This window comes from Numida meleagris, chromosome 2, assembly GCF_002078875.1.
Source record: "Numida meleagris isolate 19003 breed g44 Domestic line chromosome 2, NumMel1.0, whole genome shotgun sequence".
NCBI classification, from domain to species: domain Eukaryota; kingdom Metazoa; phylum Chordata; class Aves; order Galliformes; family Numididae; genus Numida; species Numida meleagris.
The window spans coordinates 29,277,799-29,298,970 of record NC_034410.1 but is presented as its reverse complement, the minus strand read 5'-3'; the positions used below and the strand labels follow the sequence as shown (position 1 = coordinate 29,298,970).

Here is a 21,172-nt window from a genome sequence, read left to right as displayed (position 1 = left end):
ATGCCAGGAACCGGAAGTTTCAGGGAGAAAAATGAAAGCCATTCATTCTTCCAATGACACAAGCCTTTGATACCACAAAGTCATTTGGACAGAGAGCTCCAAGGTCAGGAAGGCACGTAAAGATTGGTGATTAGAGAAATATAATATCAGCAAAGTGTGGCAAGCTATTAAAAGAAACTGTAGCTTTTATGATTGAGCTGCTGGAGCTTCCCCAGGGCTATTTGTATTAGATATTGAGTTAAGCATAACTTACTTAGTCTCAGCATTCCAGAAAACATTTTGATGTCAGCTACTGAAAGAAAGTAAACACAAGGAGGAGGAAACAGTACTGATCCCAAACAGATAAAAATATTGTAATTTAATTTTGCAAACCTATGCATGGTGGAGCATTAAGAAAGAGGAATTTTTAAAAGGTTGATTTAACTTAAAAGGCTTGGTTGATAGAGGTATTTAGTCACTGTGCAGCTACAGGAGGGAGAGAGCAGAAACAGATGATTTATCACCTCGAGTACATGCTACACCCTGACAAAGCATGAACGTAGTTTTCTGTAGATATTTTTGTCTAGAGCACATTTTGTGCACATGTGTGATTCTCGTCTAACGCTGTCGGCTTGTGTGTACATTAGACCAAACTATTTGCTTAGCTGGGCTGTTTGCCCAGTGGATGTTCTGAAGGCTGGTGACAGGGATTTGCCTGCCCTGTACTGAGCAATTCCCAGGAGTCTTTGGGACTGTAATTCAGGAATGGCTGTATGGCTCTGGATTGCTAATCGCTAAGTGAAGAGTTCATAATCTGAGCTAGAGGCTGACTATCAACCCAGATCTTATCTTGTAGCTCAGCCACTCCAGTGCAGGAGTCGTGTTTGTTTATTTCTGTAAGAAGCAGCCAATAAATCCATCAAGGAATTCTGCTCGTAAATTCTCTATTCTCTCAGAATAACACTGCAGACGTAAAGAAATCACAGGTATAAATATAAGGTCAGGTGTGGTTTTCTTTGATTTGCCAGAAACTACTGTTTATTTAAGAGTGGGGAAGTGGAAGAGCTTAAACCTCAAAGTCAAGTACAGCTTAAACCTCCTAGCACACAGGGGAGACACACTGAGAACAGCTCCTTGGACAGAGGGTTGTTTTTCATGCTCTTTTTACTGTGCTTCAGTTATTAGATTTTTAAGATGTTTTTAGGCGTGGAGTTTAACACATGTAGACTTGTTTAAGTACTGGAAAAAAAAGTCAAAGAACATAGCAGAGTTAGTGTAATGCTACATCTATCACTGTAGGTGTTATCTGTCCAGAGATACTGTCCAAGAAACAATTTATACTGCCTGCTACCTTTCTCTGAACAGAGATATTAATGTCACTTCATTCTGGGGGCTTCTCTTGATTAACATAATTACAGTTCAGTGTCCTCATATTGTTGCTAAAATAATGCTTCTCTCTCAAATGTTGAAATTTTGTATTCATGCTCAGAATTGGAAAACTCTTCAGCATGAGTTGAAGAAATCTTCATTTCTCTTCTCTCCTTGTTCTATATTATTTTCCTAATGTTTTCAATGCGAAAAGAATTATTCAGTACCACAGGAATATCCTAGCTCTACATGTTACATATTAATGACTGGTTCTCCCAGACAAGAGGATCATATTCCATTTAGAAGTTCAAATGTTATGACTGCTAGTTACCAAACATGCCATGAAAGACTTAGCAACTAAGAATTGCTTCACGTGTTCTTCTCCTTTAAACATGTAAGTTAATGTAAAGATTTATCATAGATTTTACTTTTTACCACGAAATACATATGTTTTATATTCTTATCCAATCTTCACATATTTAATAAGATGATTCCATACTATAAATTCTCTCCCTTGTAATTATTTGTGAGCTACTGCTCTATTGCATTTTCAGACTGACTTTAAGAATGGAGTAAGTCTCAGGAATATAAGTACTATGCTTTGCATGTAGTGTAGACAGATTTAAAACTAAGGAACGCTACGCTAAGAGAGAAAGATATTTGATTTGTTGGGATTGTTGACAGTGCATCTTGAGGAGATTAATTCACGGTTTATGAAAAAGAAAGTAGAAAGGAGCGTTCCCCTCAAGCTAGACAGAAAAATACATAAATTTATAAGAATCATCTAAATTTTGCTATGACTGCAGCACTAGAGCCAAATCAGATTTGAGAAGATAAGAACATAGGAAATGCCTTACTGCATCAGACCAGCCCATTGAGATGAATAATCTCTCAGACTATGGCAATAGGAGATGCTATTTAATGACAGCATCCCAAATTTTTGCCCTATAGATCTTAGAGATGCATCCTTTCCTCCTTACTATCAGTTCATGACCCTGTTGTCCATGTATTTGGATAATATTGTTTTGAACTTCAATCTCCTCAGTGTCCTCTGGCAACAGATTCCAGAAGTTCACTAGTGATGGTGCAATGGAAGACTCTTGTCTGTTTTAAACTAAATTTGTAATTTCAGAAAAAAAACTCCCAAATCTAATGTTGCAAGATTTGGAGGAAAACAATTCTTCACCCCCTTTTGTGTGATGCCTTCATGATTCTGTAAGCATCTCTCTTAGGCTAGATATTCTGTAGAAGAATTAGAGAAGATTACCCAGGAGAGTTTGTGTAATTTATTAACCTCCACAAATTACCTTTCTGCTCAGCATTTCCAACAAAGCTGCTTTAATTGATGTTTGTGCTGCAGTCAGGCTGGTGGGTCACCTGCTGAGTGGGGTGAGGACAGCTTCCTCCCAGTCCCAGCGTGCCCCACAGCTGCCCCCTGCTCTTGGGGCTAAGGAGAGCCTGGCAGCCAGTCAGGGAAATCTCATTATGTAAGTGATATTCACTAAGGGAGTATTTGTGAGGTTCATTTTAGTTTTATTTAAATGTTCTGGTTTCTACTGCAACAGTCTTACATGTGTCAAAGAGCCCCATTTACTAGATAGAAACGCACGAGCTTTCCAAATATTTTCTCTACATCTCTACTCTCCAAACTCTAAATTTTTCTTTTCTCCCTTCTCTTCATTTTTTTTGTGATTATACTCATTGGAGAGGGCAATGCACAAGACATCCGTGTGTTTGTACCAGTGCTTGCAAGCCCTATGCAGTACAACATGTAACTATAATACAATATAGTAAAGAAAAAAAAAAAAACAAAATCCACAAGGGAGACAGGACCAAAGCTAGAGATTCAAAATTAATATTATATATTACACAATATTAAATATTTTGCAACTTCTTCTAATATTTTCAAGTAGGAAATAAATCTCCTTTCTGTTATCTGCCTTTGAAGATAAAATAATGTTTATGTAAATAGCAGTGTCTTCTTTAATGTAGCTTTCATTATCTCCTACGATCCCCCTTTCTCTGAAAGCCCAAGTGACTGATGTCAAGATCAAGGGAGTCAATCAATGTAGATGCACTCCAGGACCCACATAGGGCATAAATCACCCTTACTCCTAACCACAGTAGACACCCAACTGAAGGACAGAAGTTTACATATTCGCGATCCTTGTGGGGGAGGCTGAACTTCCCAGCCACTTACCTCATGGGAACTCCTCATTCATTAACCAATTGGGGTGCTTAGTATCACTTATCAAATAGGCTAATCAAAGTTTGAGAGAAACCAGTTCTTGACCACTTCTTGCCCTCTGAGCACTCCTGGGCCACATCCCACCCCTGGACTTTTATCTAATTAAAGTTAAAGAGGGAAAAATTAATCTGTGGAAGAAAATGAGATAACAGCCACCACAGTAGACCATCCCTGAGCCTAGTTTGGCTTTCATCTATAGCTACCTGACAATTAACTCTTCAGCAACACAGGAACCCCATTTTATGAGTGCAGGATCTGTCCCTTTGCACTGTGATGGGCAGTGCTTTTTCATTGTCAGTGTTTGCTGCTCCACATTGCAGCTCCTCTACTTGTAGGGGTGTGGGTGCACTAGAAAGGTCATCCTTCACTCAGGCCTGACTTAGTGCTGTTTTCACTTGCAGAATACAAAAGTGAAAACTATAATTTATTACAGTACTAGCAATTCAAGATGTTTTGCTTGGATCCTGTGCTTGCAATTGGTTACCAACATTCCAGCCTTTCTTGCTTTTGTTGGCTACTAGTTCATAACCCTCAATTTCATTCTTTAAATCTGTGCTCAAAAAAGACATTTCACAACCTGGGGTTGTTTTTTTGTTTGGTGGTTATTTTTTTTTTTTTTCCTTGGAATAGAAGTGTGAAGTGTCAGTTTGAAAATTTGCTGCGATGTTTTGGACTACTCGTACTCCAGTTTGGCACTCTTTTGTTTCAAATTCCTTGCAACTTTTCTTAAATCACCTGATTGTAAAATTTCTGAAGCCCCAAGGATCTTCCTTTATGATCGCTTGAATTTTTCAGTGGCTGAAACTTCAGTACTGTGAATATCAGAAATGAGTTGACATTAGTAACAAAGCAACAGTTAGCTACACTGCAGATGGAGAGACTTGCATTTTATGGGATACCTGGGAGTCCCGGATGGGGACAATGCATGATGCCACAAGAGTGACAGCAAGCCCCAGCAGCACCTGCAGGGCACCAAGCAGCTTGTGCAGGGCAGAGCCACATCACCCTCCATGGCATTGCAGGCTTTGCTGTGCTGAGGGAGGAACAGCTCTCAGCATACCTCCTCAAAATACTCTGATGGTTTCAAGGCTGCTTTTGTATTTCCAGCATCTATAGCAGGAAAGATTGGATTATAAAAGCTATGGTACAGGCACATATGGCCAAAATTAGAAGTGGTGAGGAAATCCCACTTACAGTCTACACTGTGTTGTAACTTGCACCTTGAGGTACTCACGGTGGGTGTGTAGAAGTAGCCCCACTTGGACTGCTGCTGAGAGAATAAGAACTGGTTTAAGTTATGACATGTTTACATCACTTTGAAATGGGCCACTGTTACTGGCTGGTTTTGGGGTGTCATTAAATACTTTATACAGCTAACTTTAATATTGTCAGTGTGCAGTTCCTAGCACTCAATAATAGGGATTCTGCAGCATACATAATTACTTGTAAATGGAAGTTGTAAAAGATAATAGGGTTCAAACCTTTTCATTTAAATCAAAAAGATGACCCAAGCAAACTTCTCCATACTGATCTCTTCCATGTTTTGGGAAAGTTTTAGTCCATGTCAACATCTGAACTAACATCTAGCCTTTTCTTTAGATACTTGAACTAATCCATCAGACCTACAGTTCAGAACTTAGCAGACCTGTGGCTGCTTGGTTATAGGAAGGACACTAGTAGGACTTTTAAAGGAGATAAGTGAGGCAGTGAAAACAAGATTCAGTAATCTCCCTGTATTATGAGGTATTTTTACAACAGGGTGGGAAGCTTTCACCTGCTCCCTGACCCCAGAAGGTGCAGCAGCAGGAGCAAGGTGCCTGCAGAGCCCTCCTGCCCTCCAGTGCCAGTGCAGGGAGTCCACAAGGACCCAGCTGAACTCAGGAATCAATTAATGCCAGCTGCTTTACCTTGCAACATGCCCACAACCTACTAGGAACTGGAAAAAGCCATAATCAGGAAATACACTGGAGAACATAACTCTGCATTGGTAGAGGAACAGGCTGCAAGCTGTAACAGGTCTTTCCAATCTCTAATTTCTACATATTTAATTTATATGGGGCACTGAAATCTTAAATTGGAGCAAGATTTGGTCACTATCCACATGAGACAGATTTGATCCAGTGACCCAAAGGCGAAAGGTTCTGTGTTTGATTAGCAAACCCCTACCGGTGCAGTCCCTCTTGGAGGCTCTTATATGAATAACTAAATATCACCAACCTTTACAAGCTGTATGGTAGCATTTTCATTCTCCTGACTCTTAGTCATTACATGAGCAAAGGGAAATTCAGGTTTGTGTCAGGGATGAAAGTGGAACTTCTTTGACATCTTGTTGTTAGATACTTAGGAACAGAATTATTTTTGAAAGAGAGGGAGAAGGAAATCAGTGGATTATGACTGATCAGTGGGTTAAGAGTGCCTAAACAGCACTGCCCTAGCAGAACATATCAGACAACTCCTACACTGCTTTTCGCACTCTCTCCTGTGACTGGCTGCTGCAGAAAATTCTTTTCCCCCGCCTTACTGGCAATTTTACATCTTCTACAATATTACCCGCTGGAATGTCCCTTGAAATTCCACCCAGGATCCAGAAGTTAAGAGAGTCTTGATCTTGATACCAGTGAAACTTGCTTACAAGATAAAAGCATTTCTGTATGTATTATTTGCTCATGTACAAAAATGTATACAGCATTCTGTCGTCTTAGCCTATCTCCAGCTTCTATTAACAATATGGAAATACCCCAAAATAAGTCACTTAAAATAGTAGTTGGAGGTCAGTATTCATATTGCAGGAGGTCTTGCTGTACTTTTTTCCCCCCCTTTCTTTCCTTTACCTACAAGCCAAACACCACTAAGCCAGAAACCACCAGCCAGTACAGTCTCACAGTAACAAGATATTAATAGCCCATGGAAAAATCAACATATAATTTTATATTATGGTACTTACTACAGTTTTTTTTTTTTTTTGAGTTCTGACCTAACAGTAACACATGAAAAGGCAGTAGAGTGACATACAAAAACGTGTGTTTAATTTATAATATATTCAAAATATGGATGGAAATTTCTTTCATGACTTGTTTTTAAGGAACCTTCATTTTAATCTTCTACTACAGAAATGCTGAAATTTCACATGCCACTTTTGCTGTTGTTTTCCATTTGAAAACACCTAACATCCTTTAATACAGGAAAAAGTATTTAATCATCCTGATATGACTTTGAGATTCTGACGTCTCACCACTTCCGGGGCAGCTGTTTAAGGACCTGCTCTTTCCACCTTTAGATGTCTGGGCTCTTCTGTGAGCTCCTTTTTGTTGTTTGTGCATACTTAAATACACTACTTTTTCATTAGATATCAGAGAGCACACTTGCGTTTTACTTCCATTGATCTTTAAGGAAGTCACACGCATACATACAGGCAAGTAGGCATTGTCAGAACGGACACCCAAGAACATTGGTGGTTTTACTTCAACCTTAAAATATGTTCATACACATTGTAATGCCCACTGACCTGAACTGAGTTGAAGCATACTTAGTATCTAGTATCTAACTGGTCCTTCTTCATTTCTATGCATGCTCTGCTGTTCTCTACCACAGGTTTTCACTGTTGCCCCATCTTGTGCAGGTTCCCTTTGGCATCAGAAACTTGGTTGCCATACTTTCTAATGCATTTGACACGTCCTCATCCTCACACACAGCATAGGACACGGTTAAATGATATTGATCAGCCTCTTCATGCCACAATGCCAAATCCAGCAACAATAAAGGAATTCACTGGTTAGCAATTTGACAAGAGCCCAATTTGAAGTTTGCTCACCTCATCTCCTTCTTGCAGCAGTATGCAAACAGGTTAGCAAACCTTCAATCAGTATCTCTCAGCCACTGAAGCTTGTACAGAAGTGCAAGGCTTTTCCCTGATTTCAGGAATGTTATAATAGCAGGGAAAAAAAAAATCAAGTAAAAGAAAAAGAACACAGACAGCTCCTCCAGAAACTTGCCTTCAGCAATTAAAAGCAAGCTTGATTCAGCAAGCGGGATTTTTAGGATAAGATGCTACAAATATAACACCATTCTCATGATCAAGCCAAGAGCTGCTGCACTACGTGCAAAAGTAAAGTTTCTGGTCAGAGTAGAAATGTCAGAACTATTAAAGAATTCTGGGAATTCAAAGGTATGCTGAGGAGCTTGAGGAAATCCTAAGGCTGGCAGGGCTGAACTGCAAGCTTCCTCTGAGGACTCCTTGGACCTTAAGGATGCTTTGCTTATGTTTGTGTTCTGATCCCAAGATGAGATTAGACACTTGGGAAAACACTGTGTTAATCTACTCTGCAGTGATTCAAGCTGGTCACCAGCTTGCAGTGAAGTCCTGCCGAAAAGTCTTAAAGCTAGGCAACAATATAGGAAGCAGAGCCAAACCAGCAGTGTTATTTCTAAGGCTCAGGGCTCCGTTCCAAAACTACTGTCTCGTCTTTGCCTGCAGCTTAGTCTTCAGAAAAAGATCCATTTAATACTAAAAATTACCACAGTTTGGGGTCAATAAATCTTTATTTTTTAAGTGATAAACCACAAAGTACCCCATGAATTGATGTACTTCATGTTACCATGGAGTTTGTCAACTTTTCTTTCCATCCACACAAATACTTTGTTCTGTTCTCTCCTTGAAACAGGGAGGATTTGGGCTTCTCCCCCTCCCAAGATAGTTATCATTGGCCAGTGCATCAAACAACTTCTAGTGAACTGCAGCCACAGAACAAACACACCACCTACCAAACCAAAGGCGCCCTATTCAAATCACAGACCCACTTGGCAGCTAGCTCCTCTCATACCATTATGCCCAGAGCAAACTATAAGTCTTTTGCCTTAGACACTAGTTGCTGCCTCAAGTGTGTAAAAACTAGCTATTACAACAATTTTAGTAAAATGATCAGCTGCTAGAAAGGCATTGTGCTGTAGGTGTAAAACATTTCACTGGGTTAGTTTCATATAGACCTTTTTTTCTTTATATTTCCCCCAATTCAAGTGCTTTGTTCTAGCAAGTTTGAATTCTTTTTTTCCCCTCCCCTTTCTGCTGCTCACTTTTTGAGTGTTTGGCCTACTTTTTCCCTCACTTTTCTTTTGTTTGTCTTTTAGAGTGTTTTCCTTTTGCCTGTGTGGTCTCTTTGTGAGCTCAGAAATGTGCCTTCCCATTTGCAGGAATTATCACTATAAATGATTCTATGTCAAGAAGAACATCACCTTAGCTACCTTTACTAAAATGTAAGTTTGAGAACGCAAGAGCAAATCCCTATCTATCAAGACCAAAATCTCATTAAGTTCTCATAGGACTTTGTTTAACCCCAGCTGGTTTTGTTTTCAGAATACTTTAAAAGAAATTCTTGATACTACAGAAGGTGTGGGGAAGTAATAACTCCTCCTAACAACTCCTTGGTGGAAACTGCCTGAAGAGCTAGGCATGGGAGGGTACTTTTTTTGGTTGTTTTTCCTTATTAGAAAAAGGATAAATGCTTTGAAGCACATTGTTTCATATTATGCATTGGAATTTAGCAGACTGCAACACGGTGGATTATTCTACAACAAATACTCTGTTATTAGAAAAACAAAAGTTTCAGAAAGGTACTCAAAATGACAATCCAAACACATTGATTTTAGAGTCTATGCACAGTGCTTTCATGACAGCTGAAAAAAGGCTCGTTTGTCCCAGGTAGGCGTGAAGGCAGCTTCACACCAAAGGCTCTGGCTGGCTGCCCATTCCTTCAGTCACCTTTTACACTACTACTAAATATGTGTAGCAGGTATGACCAAGCTACTTTCCTCCTAAGGCTCCACAGACCAGGGGAAGAGAGCAGACTAGTTCTGAAGGACTGCATTTTTTGGGTCACCGTAATATTTAGGTCCTTATGTCAGGAAGGAGTGAACAGAAGTAATTCTTTTTTCCCCTCTCTTTCCCCTCAAAAGCAACACATAAGCTCACACAGTATGATTCTATGTAGGTCACTCCAGAAGTAATGCCTCCTCTTTAGTTCCATGGAAAGAACAGATACAAAACACAATAACACTATTTGATAGACAAATTCTGAGCTACATAACACTATTTGTAAACATATTTCATCACCATCACCTGTTCATCACTGGTGAAAATGCACAAGAGCCTGCACTCCATGCCCAGAAAAATCTGCACTAGTGGATGTGAACCACTGTTCCACAGCTGCTATGACAGCATAATTGCTAGGAAAATATTGCCCACAGAGGCCACATTCATCAGCCTGAAGATATGGAAGTCAGAAGGTGCCAAATCCACACTCTGTGATGGGCATGTCAGGACAGTCCAGTCAAGATTGGCAATGTGCTCCACAGTCTTCTAACTGGTATGGGGCCTGGTGTTTGTGTTGCAAGAGAAAGGTTATTTTCTTCTCTGGCCTTATTGTGGAAGCTTGAGCCATCAGCTCAGTCAGCATCACAATGTAGTGGTCAGAGTTGATGTTTTGTCTGTGTTCCAGGAAATCCAGAAGAATCGTCCTTTTCTTATACCAGAAGACAGTGCACATCGCATCACCCCCGGAGGGCTGTGTCTTGAACCTTTCCTTCGGTAGGGCACTCACCACTCTAAGGACTGCTGTTTTGACTCCAGCTCATAGTGGTGACACCATGTCTTGCCCCCCTAAGTATGCAGTCCAGGAAACCATCACCTTCAGCCTTGTATTGGTTCCATAGGTCTGACAATCTTGCAATAGAGGTTCTTTCTGTTCCTGTGTGAGCATTTGTGGGACCCACCAGGCGCAAACTTTATTATATTCCAAAGTTGTCACCATCATTTCCAACACACTGAAATTGATAGCCAGCTCCATACAAAGTTCCCTGGTCACAATCTGTGAATTCATGTGGATGAGCTGATTGAGACACTCCTCATTTTGTGGCATGACAGCTGTGGATGGCAGACAGAACATGGCTTGTCTTTCATGTCATTCTTGCTGCTGCTGCAATGCACACCCACCACCTCACTGTACTCACATCCACTGTTTGATTTCCATAAACATTCAGCAAGTGTTGATGAACATCAACAGGGGTGATTTTTTCTGCATGGAGGAATTCAATGACACACCTTTGCTTCATATGCACTTTCATGTCAGATGCCATTCTGTCAGACTACCCCTCTGCTACCATCTGTCAGACAGCAACAAAACGTAACAGAATTATGGTGGGAAGGTTCAACCTCTACTGCCATACCACCACTCTTTGCCTTTGATGTTGTGAGTAAACATAAAACAGGAGGCATTACTTTCAGAGCATCCTTGCTCAAGGACACTGAGCAGAGCAGCGGGTAGTATATGCATCAACAGGATATTTTTAGGGCAGTGTGCTATGGACTCAGGTCTGAAGATATGCTGCTTTCTTGTCTTGCCTGTTTTTGTATACTCCAGCTAAGCTTCCTGGAGCTCACGTTAAGACACAAATAGCAGAGAGCTTGTTCCTCTCCTAAACAGTCTTTAGAGCTCAAGGGTATTTTACTGACAAATTTTAGAAACCACAGGAAATCAATGTAAAAGAAGCAATTTGCATAAATGTTCTGTCTGTAATGAAATAGAAGAGCACAAGATTGGTAGAGGAAATAAAAATAAAGTGATTCCGTGATTGCAAAAAAGTAATTACACTTAAGATTAATTACAAGATAGCATTGTAATAGGGAAGCAAGATCTCTTGCTAATGTGTTATTTCCTAGCCTCTCATTTTAAATAGGATGTCTTTTCTTCTCAGATCCATAATCACCAATAAGTTAATCTGTTCAAATAGCACATTCACAGGATAAAATTATACCTTTGATTTTGATTGTATTGCTTATGGTTGTAAGTTAGGTAGTCTTGATTTCAAACACCATTGTTCCTAGGGACTTGAACCCTTGAACTGCTAGGAAAAATTTCAGTTCTTATATGGACTGAGTTAAGTTGTTGGCTGCAAATAGATAAACATGCCTCTTCTTGTTGGCAAATGATGACTAAGAAGCTTAATTTTCCAGATATGGTACTGTGTCTCTGGTGTATCACTACACTTCCATAGTAATTCTGGACTTACAGTTTGTAACTTGGAAGAATTTAGCTCTGAATGGAACAGATTTTACATGTGTAATGCTGTAATACTATAATGTGACAGGAAGTACAGCAATAACAGCAGAGTGGCACAACCTTAGGCTGCAGCAAATGAGGACAAGCCCAAATGCAGCAGCCATGGACGCAGAAACAAAGGAAGGAAAACTGCTTACCTTTGGAAGGCCTCTGGTAGGCAGGGATCTCCAACAAGATACCCTCACCTCCACTGCCAACCCTTAAATGAGGTCTGGGAAGGGGTGGATCCTGGCTCCAACCCTTCCAGTCACTCAGGTGCATTGCTTGCACCTGAGCTCCCCTAGGTTGGCCCTGCCTTCCTACCAGGTGCTCAATCACTGGTTCAAGCCTTGACTTAGCATTTCTGCTACAGTGCCTGATGATGATTTTTTTCCAGTTTACTAAACCAAAGGATAATCCTGATAATCCTTATTTTTCCTTTGTCTATGTGCAGTACCTTATGGCACTATTAGGAGACAGGCAGATTTTAAAGCCATTTTACTATGGTTGTATAAAATGCTCCTTAAATGAAGTGTACCACAAGCAGTATGCGTTACAGTTATAGCACATATATTATAAATCATTCAGATGAATCTTAACAGAGCAAGATTCCTGTTGACATAGGTGAAAATGAAAGCATATCTGAAGGTGCTCTTTCTCTAATTGCATATCCTCACGTCCCTATGCATTTTGCTATACTTAGCCACATAAATGTAACTTTGGGGGAGCTGTTTTTCAAGTAGTTTGGAGCTTCTGGATTCTGAAAATCAGGTTTTTAGAAACATGGGACTCTTTCCACACATCCTTCTGGAAAGTTCATTGTTCCTAATTTAAAAACCACAGCAACAGCAGCAGCCGCCTCATGGTTATGCATGACCATGGTTCTGAGTCTTTCTCCCTCTCCTCACAGTTTGTCATTTTTGGACTTGAACAGTGCAGCTTGCTCTTTCCTGACTCCTCTGCACGTTTTTTCTCTGTTCTGTCTTTCCAGGATCACACTACAGATGCCAACATCTCAGCCCTGTTTTCTTCTCAGGGCAGTGGGGGTGGCAGGCAGGCAGGGGAGGCAAGGGGAATTTTCCCCACAAACTCCAACCGATTCAGTTTTTCTTGGAGTTCCTGGTTTCTTTTAAGTAGAGCTATCAACAGCTTGCTAAGTTACAGCACCCTACAGGCTTGCATGGTGAGCTGTAATCCATTTTTTCTGCAGATCACGCAAAGACACATGTGCAGACACCCCTAAATATCTGCCTGAGGATGCACAAAATAAAAAGTCCATCAAAATATAGAGAGATGAAGGCAATTCCTGTACAATGTTCTCTTTTGAGAAGTGTGAAAATATATTTGAACTGGTATAGGGGAAGATCAGAGCGTATGCTCACACCTGTTCAGTAAGTGGGAAGTAGTGTCATCTAGTGGTTAGCTCAAAGCTAAATAGGAGCTGTAATTCAGTATATGGTAACAAAAGTTTTCTTTTGTATATTGCTGTACTGTGTAACTTAAAGGAATTTTTTTCCTTGTGTCTCATTGATTCAGCAAGAAAAAAGGGAAAAAGTAAAGCTGTGTGTTTCTGATATTTCAGAAATATATAAGCTCTGTCCTACTCTGTTCAGAAGGGCACTTTCCTTTTCTTGTTTCCTATCCCATCCCATACAATGTAATCCTCTGATGGTGCAGACCTCTTGCGACCATTTATAGATTTTCTGTCTGCCTGCTTCCATGCAATATAGGTTGAAAGCTACCGTGGCAGGATACGAGGAGGCTGTCATATAGAGGGGTGAATGCATGCACTGCTGAAACTTACAGAAACTGAAGTCAATTCTGTCTTCTAAAATGTGAGAACAGACAAGTCTTTTTACATGTAATCATTCTTTATGAGCTGGAACTCATTTCTATTCAAAGCTGGTTCTGATTGCTCCTTCCTACAACATGACTGTTAGAATTCATATTCTCACGGAGTCTTAAGTACTCCAGTACTCCGTAGTGCTGCTTCTGAATGTAGGAAAACAACGACTTGAGCAGTTGCTTACAGCTGAAGGAAATGGTGGTGTTAAGCACATACTTAAAGCTAAGTATGTGATTAATTTCTCTCTTCTCTCCAGATTTGGGGTTCATAACATGAACAGAGTGCTGTAATCTCACTGTCTGCTTTTAATTTTTTTTTTTTTTTTGGTCAAAAGACTTAAAGCTCCAATTTACAGCTACGTCCTAAATAAAAATCACTGTAGGGTGTTAACATAAAAGCTAACTTGTACCTCGATGCAATGTTATTGGCATAATTACTTACCATGGAATCTTAATGAGAGTTTCATCCATTACCATTTCATCTATTAAAATAAAAGAAATCTACCAAAACAAGCAAATGAAGGGCTAAACGTATTAGAATAAAGCAATTATAAACAGGACTTTTCCAGCTGCCCTTGCTAACAGGCAACTCTTAAATAAAAGCAATGTATGTCTTAGGTTTCTGTTAAGAAAGCTAATTTCTGACCAGAAGGCTAGAGTATTCTTTTTCATCTAATAAGGCCTGAAAGTGACAGTTCTTTGTCATACTTTTCAGCTCACCAAGGCCAAAATGTCATCTTCTCTTGTAAAACAAAAAATCAAAGCCAAATGGTTAAATGCAAAGTTTTGGTTAAACAAACAGTCAGTATTTCAGTGGTTTTATCTGTAGACTGCAGAGCAACTAAACAAAGCCAAGATATTGTCCATCTCTTTGACAGACAAAGAGCCTCAGAGGTCCAGAATGACATGCCCGGGGCTGGCACGTGATTAGAGTAATTAAATTAAATAGCAGGAAACATGTTTTCCATATGCCATTGCCTGGCCACACACAAACTGTAACAGTAAATCTTTTATATTGCATTGGTTCAAGGAAATGTATAACCATCTTAAAAATGCACAATGCCCACAAAAATAAAGTTAAAGAGAATGTAGTAGCATACTCAACTGGCTCCCTGGCTTTGGTCATAGGCCTGAAATGCCGAACAAGTTCATTCCTTATTTATTTATTTGTAAAGGTGCAGCTCTGCATGTGAACTGGGCTTACACTGGCGGGTAGTGCTGGTGCTCTGATTCTGAGGGAAAAAAAACAAAATTCTCCCTGTACAGTTAAGAGAAACGTCTTGGATATGTTACGACATGAGGTTTTAACATGTTTCTCCCAGGCTTTTGCAATAATCAGGGCCTCCAAATCTGTATCAAAAAGGAATTTTTTTCAGTTCTATTTTCCACAGCAATGTGGTCTCAAATTATTTTGTTTTCATGGGAAGTTCTTAAGAAAGATAGCACGTTTATCCATGTCATAATACAGTCAGAATTGCCAGTCAGCAGCATCATCTGTCATCCCTGAATTTACTTGTTGCTAGCCCATTAAGATCAGCTAGAACTTATTCATCTCTTTCTGATTCATCTTTCAGCGGTTGATAATGCCAAATGAAATCATTAGGTTTTTTTGTTGTTGTTATTATTTTGCACAATAGGGCCAAGGTTGCAAATCAGTTTGGAAGGAACAATTAATCAGTGGTGTCGCTGATTAAATGTCTAGTCCTTGAGATTTTTAGGAGATGACGTACAGGAGTGTTTACTATAAATGAAGAATTCTGTAAACTGCAAACTACTCTTTAATATAAACAGAATTATGAATTGGGGGAAAAATATTTCAGCACAAAAAATATACATATATCCTTGAAATTAAATTACAGATAAATGTATCTGGAAGCTTTGTGGTCCAATAGGTACTGGATAACTTCATAATCATTTTAGATATTTCATCTTCACTTTATCTATTTCCTTAACCCAGAATGCTCTGATAAGAACCAACTGAAACTTCAGTATTCCCGATTTCAATTCACTGACTTGAATCATTAAGTTTAATAATGGATAATAATTCAATATAATTGAAATAAAGTCTTCCAGATGGAAGAATAAATGTAAATTTATGTTTTAAAAGTAGGTAACAAAGATGATAATGAAGAGAACTGATGCTCTTGGCTTAATCTTTACTTATTAAAGTATTTCTCAAGCTACTGAAAGGAAATTCAAGATGTAATAGGTATGTAATAGGTATAAAGAATTGAGACTTTTGTTCTTATACTCCCTTGAATACTTTCTTTACTAACTAATCTCCATTATTCGATCTGGAAATTCTGTGTTAAACAGCAAATCTAAAATCATTAAAGGAGATAACAATGAGAGGAATGTGAAAATTGACAATTTGTGTTTGTAGTAGCTATAATTGGGAGGTTCAAAAAAGGTCTGGTTGAATTTCAACTTAAATTGTTTTGTCAGACCTACCTATAAACCTATAAAATAGGTTAAAAAGAACAGTTAAAAGGCAGAGCAGGTAATCTCTCATTACAGATTTGTCTTCTGAGAGCAAAAAGCTAGAGAAAGTTCTTTGAATAAACCCATGCAGGATGGAAAAGCCTGGAGCCTCTGGCTGGAGCGATGCAGCCATCACCAGGAGGAGAGGGAGCTGCTGAGACAAGGAGGGCTTTCAACCCTAACTGCAGGAGCTTCTACAGGACATTTCATAGCTGCTTCTCCCTCTCCTTGGCCTACCCCCACCACTGCTTCCCACAGAAGTGCTGACATGAGGAAGACATCCTGCCATCTGTCTTCCTGCTCCATGGCCCACCTTGGCCTCCAGTACCGTCCCTTCTGACCGCAGGAGGCCGGTCCCTCCATGAGAGGCCCAAGTGCATCAGTGAAGCGGTGGCACTGAAGGCAACTCATCGTCCTTCTGAAGAGGATCTCATTTTTGCCATCCCCTCTTGACTTGTGTAAGTGAGAAGGAGGCAAGTTCAGAGAGATCAGCAGAGGATCTGAAGTGTCTGAAGATGCCTGCAGATGTGCCCTCAGGCCACGGGTGGGAGACGGGGCTACAAAAGCCATGATGAGGGGTTATTTGTTGAAGGGGAGAAACACAGGGGGAACTTTGGGTGTACTTGTTCTTCACCTGCAAAATACACCCTTGAAAAGCAACTCTTTCAGGCTGTGGTGCTTCTTCAACACTACTTGTTTTAGGAGCATACCCTATCTATGAAGGAGCTGCTTTCCCTATGACCCTCATTGGACAGAGGAGATTAAACCCATGGAGGAAAATTAGTTAGTATGTCTTTGCCCTCATAACACCATTGTGTACTTAGGCCTATGAAGTTGCCTACGCAAATTCCTGTTGCATTCACAAGGTTCTGTAGGTCAAATGCAATCTACTTCAGCAGAACGGTATCCTCCTTTTTCTGACTTGCCTTCAGTGGCTGAAGCAGTGGTAGAAATCCGTTTCCATTTCTTAGCATCTCACCTGATTTATTTTTTCATTTTCAATACTTCACATCCATATTAAAGCAGAAAAAAAGAAGAAATAAAAGTAATACCAGCACTACATGAATAACAACTTGCTGCACATGAAACATTAACCATTTTTTCTTGCGACCTTCTTAATTCTGAGTTGAAGAAATCAATCATGCAGAAGAAGAGCACATAGAGACAATAGAGCTAATGCTGTAAAGTGTAAAGAGCTTCAGAAAATTTTCTTTTTCTGTAATGTACTGTCAATGGTTTATGGGCTGGTTCGGCCTGGTTCCATGATTAATGGGGCAAGGGGACATGACATGTACCTACCATATTCTGAGTATCTGTAAGTTAACAATCAGCCCTTTTGCAATGACATGAAATGGGCAAGTGGCCACGACGACAGCAAAAAAGAGAACCAAATACTGATTCCATTCTATAACTGACCAGTTGAGTTCACAGTGTTCTTTTACAAAGATTGATGCAGCAAGTATTTTGAAATTGTTAGCATCCATGACAAGCCTTACTCTCTGCATAAGCAGCCGAAGAAGAGCTATTCAAGCAAGGAATCTCAGGGCTGAGCCTGCAGTGGTGGTACCAGTATTCAGTGCTGTCATTTATTTTTCTGTCAGAAACACTGACAGAAACAGATTTGAAGTTCTCTGTACAAAGTCAGTACTTTAAGAAAACTAGAATTCATTCAGAATGACAAAAGACCTGAACAAATGCAAGTAAATAGTGAGAACAAAAAAAGTTCTAAAAAGACTGGAAAGGAAGATACCAAGAGATGAGCTGCTGGGCATGGGAGCCTTTGATGCCCTAAGGCACACTGTCAAAGTGGATTACAACAGAGGAGAACCCCAGTCATCACCTGTGCAGTCAGGTGGCTGATTGGCTGAGCCATGTTCTCTGATGTGTAGCAACTCTTAAACTTATATTGTCAGTAGAGGAAAGCAAGCTTAGGAACAACTGTTCTCTGACTGCCTCTCTGCTCACAAGGGATAGCATTTCCCTACAGCACTTTACCACCATATCTACAAACTGCCAACTGAAAGTATCACAGTACCCTTCTTGATGGGTTCAAAAGGAAAAGACTAAGGAAAGCATTGGAGTCTGATGCTTCACTAGAAGCTTTATGGAGAACTTAAGCAAAGCCTTCATAATCCCATAGCGTTGCTGCACTCTCATAACTGTAATTTTCACTTTTTTTTCTTTCTATTTTTTTCCAAGGAAATACAGGCAATTTGAAGAGAAATACCTCCTCGGTCTCCTGGATCCAAAGGTCACAGGCCAGACCATGAAAGGAGGCAGACTATGAACTGCTTTCTGCATTAGAGCACCTATGTCTCAACTGCATTCAGGCTGAGCTGCTCTTCCAAGACATTAACCAACAGAGCTTTATTAAGGCTTAGACAGCAGTGTACTGAGGAGCGCATTTATTCATTTGTGTATTTTAAGAGAAGGAAATGAGGAAAACTTGCACGTGTGCAACTTGCCTGGCTGTCAGAGAGAGAAACATCCAGAGGTCAAACAAACACAAAGCATTTAAAGAAGCAGCTTTCCAAGAACACATAATCCTCTTCAATGACAATAACAATAATAATAATAATAAAAAACCCATTCTGTATGATACGGGAAATGATAAATTGCCCATTGGTATGAAAGTAACATCAACTGACTGTCAAAATGTGTTACTGGGATCTAGACTTACAGACTTTTGATTCATGTTACTTATATACCCCTAATTAAGTAATTTTGCCTTATGTTGCCCCAGCGGTCTCCTTACATGCTGCTTTTGCTGACAAAAGGGTGCAGTAACAGAAGTAGCAAAGTGCTATATCGTAAGCGTGTGAAGAAGGAAAAGTGTGAAAAATGTTGGATCAAAAAATATAAGCACTATCAACATTATTCTATGCTGGTATCAATGTAATGAAACAATGTTGTTTTGTAATGTCATGTTGTGTTCACATGCTTCAGTTCTCAGTTTAACTATGTGATAAGTCTTACTGCATTCTGTAACTGAAGGTTTACAACAGCAGAAACAAATGAAAATAACAATCATCTCCTTGGCATTCATTAAGAAAGAGGATTCAACACTTTCTGAAAAATGTGATCATTTTCTTCATCCAACAGGGAAAGGCAAATCACTTGTGGAATTTCACACAGAATTGTCATATAAAGATAAATGAATTATTCTTCCTGTAGCATTTGATAATGAGATGCATTTTTTAAGGACCACGCTTAAAAACTTAATAAAGATGGACAGACCCTTAAGAGTAAAAACAGAAAGCTGGCTAAATACTCAGAGACTTCATGTAGATGAATGAAAAATGTTCACAAAACAAATCTAACACCACAGCCCTCTCCTAGTCCTCCCCCAGTAGCCTAAGGCCAAAATTGGACTCAAGAAATCATGCCAGCCTGTGTTATTTCAGGGTTGTTTTGGGCCTGTGCAGTGACAGAACTGAGGAATGCCATTACAAAGTTGGCCTTCTCTTACTGGCTGCATAGTTCGACGAAATGATGAAAGCAGCCCAGGGTAGAAAAAAAAAGTGAATTGAGTTAGTACACGTAAGAAAGAGTTGTGGTTACAACGTCATTAAGAGAGGGAAGAAGGGAATAGAGCAGGTGGAAGTTTTCTTCAGAAGTCTGACATTGCTCAAAACTTGCATTTTCATTTATTATGCCTTTCTGGGTCTTCATAGTACTTATCAAGGCCAAAAATGCTGTAATTTGTCATCAGCTTAGAAGGACCAAGGAATTTTAACAGTATGTCCCCAACCAACCCTACTTATGGTTCACAGCTATGTTAGTCCATCACTCCAAGGCAACTATGGAAAAGTAAAACAAAAGCAACAAAGGTGTCACGGCCAGATTCAAGCCATCTCATTTAATCAGCTAAGGCACTGCATTGTTTACAAATAAATATCTGGTCTGCCAAAGCAACTCTTAGTTATTAAAGTCCCCACATAATCACCACAGAGAATCACACACTGATGAAGTATGATTTCAAGTTAGTAAGCTAGTACTCTTTAAGCTGCTGCTGAAGTAACCCTTGGGGTCTCCAATAGCTGTGTGTGCCCACATGTAGCCTGGGAAGTCAGTCTGTATGGGCTCTAGGATGTATGAGGCCAGAATAAAAGCTACACTAAAGGAGCGTGACATCAGGGTTCAGCAAACCAGGACCAGAAAACAGACCCATGTAGGAGATGCCCTTCTCAGCTCTGCTTGCATGGCTGAGTGAGGTAGCACAGCCAGGAACCCTGGAGTGCCCCCATCCAGCCCTGTCACTGGCTGTGCCTTTTGGGCTGATTGTTTTTACTTGCCTTTTATTCTAATTCTAAATCAGGATGAGTTAAAAGAAGAAAAAAGAAAATGCAAAGCACAATGTCTACCAAATGCAAAGCACAGAGTCTATTAATTACAGTATTAACGTGCAACAAAACAATGGGGTTTCACTAGAGCATTGTAGAAGATAAAATGATCTATGATGATTTTCTTCTGATTGCCTGAATAGTAGTTCAGCACATTTCTCCATTGAGAAGCCAGGTACAGAAGCACTGCTACAACCCAGATGATGGGAACTGCATAAGGAAATCAGAAACTAAACAAATAAATGAAAAGCAAACAAACATCTCTTAAGTGGATAAGTAGGACATGCTGCTAGTGGGACAGAATACAATAAGGAAATTAACTTGGCTTAGCTAATTTTGGCTGCAAATTGTGTTCATAAAGGGGAGAAATAAGTCAACATTTTTAGATTGATGTTTGGGACTAACGTTTATAGATTGTACCTCAGAATGCCAGTGAAGACAAAAACAGGGTATAGTTAGCTTAAATAACACAGAGAAGTCTTAGCGATCCTGATGACAACAAGGATGGGATGAAGGTAGTGCAGGAATGAATTGCAGAAAGAAAAGATGAGTGGTGGCAGTGTCTGGAGAGCTCCTCATTTGCTGTGGCATTCGGCTTTGTGTGCATGTGTGTGTATTACTGACAAAACATTACTTTGCTGTTATATCACTGAAAATAATTACATTTGATTTACAGAATATTTATTCTCACATGCTTATGTTGTTAAAGAATTTTATTTTGTTTAAAATTCTATAAATCAAAGCAGATAAAGTCTTTCACTACTTAAAATGAACAGTGAAAGGAGTTTGAAGGCAACAGTTTTCTGAACTCTTTTGGT

At 39.7% G+C, this 21,172-nt stretch overlaps 1 protein-coding gene and 1 long non-coding RNA gene across 3 annotated transcripts in view; both read right to left on the bottom strand.

Annotated features, from left to right (window-relative positions):
* HDAC9 (histone deacetylase 9) overlaps positions 1 to 21,172 on the bottom strand; it is a 458,471-nt gene that overhangs the window by 159,066 nt on the left and 278,233 nt on the right. The window lies entirely within an intron of this gene.
* Positions 8,116 to 10,637, bottom strand: LOC110393334. Its single transcript, XR_002434962.1, has 2 exons — positions 10,598 to 10,637; positions 8,116 to 10,511 (listed from the first exon to the last, which is right to left on the bottom strand). It is a non-coding gene; the product is annotated as an uncharacterized LOC110393334 (long non-coding RNA).